Source organism: Pinus tabuliformis, chromosome 7 (genome assembly GCF_031772625.1).
Source record: "Pinus tabuliformis cultivar Carrire ecotype Pingquan chromosome 7, CPIR1, whole genome shotgun sequence".
Lineage (NCBI taxonomy): Eukaryota > Viridiplantae > Streptophyta > Pinopsida > Pinales > Pinaceae > Pinus > Pinus tabuliformis.
In genome coordinates this window covers 392250646-392253248 of record NC_142293.1, presented here as the reverse complement: position 1 = coordinate 392253248, position 2603 = coordinate 392250646, and the positions used below count along the sequence as shown (strand labels likewise).

General features: G+C 37.4%; 1 pseudogene; it reads right to left on the bottom strand.

Moving 5' to 3' along the window:
- Positions 1 to 255: 255 nt before the first annotated feature.
- LOC149247647 (serine/threonine-protein kinase STY13 pseudogene) lies at positions 256 to 947 on the bottom strand (annotated as a pseudogene).
- Positions 948 to 2603: the final 1656 nt, after the last annotated feature.

Sequence of the window (2603 nt, the reverse complement as noted above, 5' to 3'; positions counted from 1 at the left end):
TATCATTTCAATATAACCATTCAAAACCTGTGAGAAAATATTATGCATGCTACTTTGTAGCATCAAACTGACCATTCCATCAAAATGACAAGTGCATCGGTATAACATAGTAGCATGATTCAATCGTATTTCCTTAACTAGCATAAATTTGATAGCAATTTGAAACTCGGTGAATTTTCCATTCAGTGTGTAAATGATACGGGAAACCTACTTTCCATTGCAACCCAAACACCTCAAAATTATTTTTAAAAACCACTAAAAAACATGTAAATCCTCCCAACGGCATGTTCTAGTTTTGGGAGTCATGCTCTCTGTCAACACTTTAATTCTAGCAACCCCAAAATCTAAAATCTTGATAGACTTCTCTGTAGCTATGGGTAGATTACTAGACTTTAGATCCCTGTGAATAAACCCAATATTTTGCAGATACTCCAGGCCCCTTTCACATCCAATGTCTCCTTAACTACTAATTTTAAAGGTACTGGGTGTTTATGTCTCCTGCTAATTTTAAAGGTGAATTTGTCTCTTAGCTAGAGACTGCCTCACAGAACCCCCCTTGGCATACTCCAATACACCAAACCATAGGTTTCTTACAACCTCCTATGAATCTCACTACATTCTCATGCCTCAGAGTGGCCAACATCCTAGACTTTTTGTGTGAATTGTTGCTCCAAGATTTGGACTTTCTCTGTATTATCCTCCGATCTCTCAAGGATCTTCACCGCAACATACTCACAATTGTACATACCTTTATAAATTTTACCAAATGTTTTGTGTGCAAAAAGAAGATTGGTGTTGAGTTTTCTTAAGTTAATGATCGTATCATCATATTCCTCAAGGCCATCATCATCCATACCAAATGTTTTGTGTGCAAAAAGAAGATTGGTGTTGAGTTTTCTTAAGTTAATGATCGTATCATCATATTCCTCAAGGCCATCATCATCCATAAGTGCCTGTGCAAGGTCATCTTCTCTAAGGATCTAAGCGGTTATGTTGTTATGGGCCACACTGTGGGCTATGGATCCTTAATCTAAAAAATAGATAGAATTATTACAACATTTAAAATGAAAATGGGCATGCCCTGGTGCAGTTCGGGTTCGAATCCATGAAGCTTAAATAATTCTTTAAAATAACTTGAAGTAGGCCCTATCAATAATTTAAAATATGGTATGAACACCTATGTTTAAGAGAGAGCAAGAAATTTTGAGCAGTTTAGTTCTTCTACATAATATTAGTATGCATGTATCCAAACCCTCGTGGAGGCATACCTACACCAAGGAAACAATACAGGATTAGTTTATGTATAAACCCCCATAAGAACTAGAGTGAGGAATGGAAAATATGCCATAAGGAAGTTTCTTTTAGCATAAAGGAGGACACCATACTTACGGGTGAAATCCAACCATTAACCCACAATTAGAATCCTTAAGGAAAGTGGCAAGTGCTAAATATAAAAAAAGGTGATCAGAACACTACTGTTGAGTTAGAAGATCGAAGACTAGGCCTAGTGAAGCGATATGTCTCCACGTCTACCCTGGATAATGAAATTGCCATGAAATAAAATGTGTTTGATGATGAGCTAAGCGTTGAATTTTTTTTTTCCAACAAGCAGGTAAAACAAGAAAAGAGTACAATTCTTTTCTTCTACAAATTTTTTAGCCATGGTTTACAGTGATCAGAATGGTATAGTTGAGTTGGGAGATGTAAGTCCAGGCCTAGTGAAGCGAAATGTCTCCAACTCTAGCCTGGATAATGAAATTGTCGTGAAAGAAAATGCGCTAGGTGATGGGGTGATCACTAAACAAATTTTTTTCGACAAGAAGGTAAAACAAGAAAAGAGTACAATTTTTTTCTTCAACAAAATCTATGGCCACGGCTTACAATGATTAGAACAGTACTATTGAGTTGGAAGATGGAAGACCAGGCTTGGTGAAGTGAAATCTCTTGAAGTCTAGCCTGGATAATGAAATTGTTGTGCAAGAAAATGTGCTTGGTGATGAGCTGTGTGCTTGGTGAAATTGTCGTCCAAGCTAATAATTGTTCTAAAGGGTTAATTGTAGTAAGGTTTTGAAAAATTACCCTACTAGGAGTCACAATGGCCATATTTTGAATGATTGAAAATATAACTTTCTTTCTATGCAATCTAGAGAAAGATTAAAGTTGTAATGGTAAAACTCTTCAGGGAAAATTTACAATACCTGCAAGCCAAATGACAAGGCTTATAAATTTTTGTGTAAATGACCTTAGAACAAAAAGTAAAACCCTCACAAGGCACAAGCTGAATAACACAAAATCTTAGTGAATCTTACAAAAAAAGTGCACAGGTGTATTGTCTTTTGAACGTGGAAGGAAATCCTTGGATGTCAAAGGTTAGATTACACAGAGCTCTCAAGAAGTGTAGCAAGAAACTACAACGATCCGAAAGATGATGACCAACCGAAACCACCCCTCCTCCTGATGTTTCTCTGACATTGTGGAATGTCGTCGGCTTGAGGTCTTCAAAGGGCAGAGAGAAGATTTTATGCAAGAGGGAGTTGGGAGGTTGTGGGGGGAGAGGCGTCAGGAAGAGGCGACGATGCTACAAAGGCACCAGAAAAAGGCCA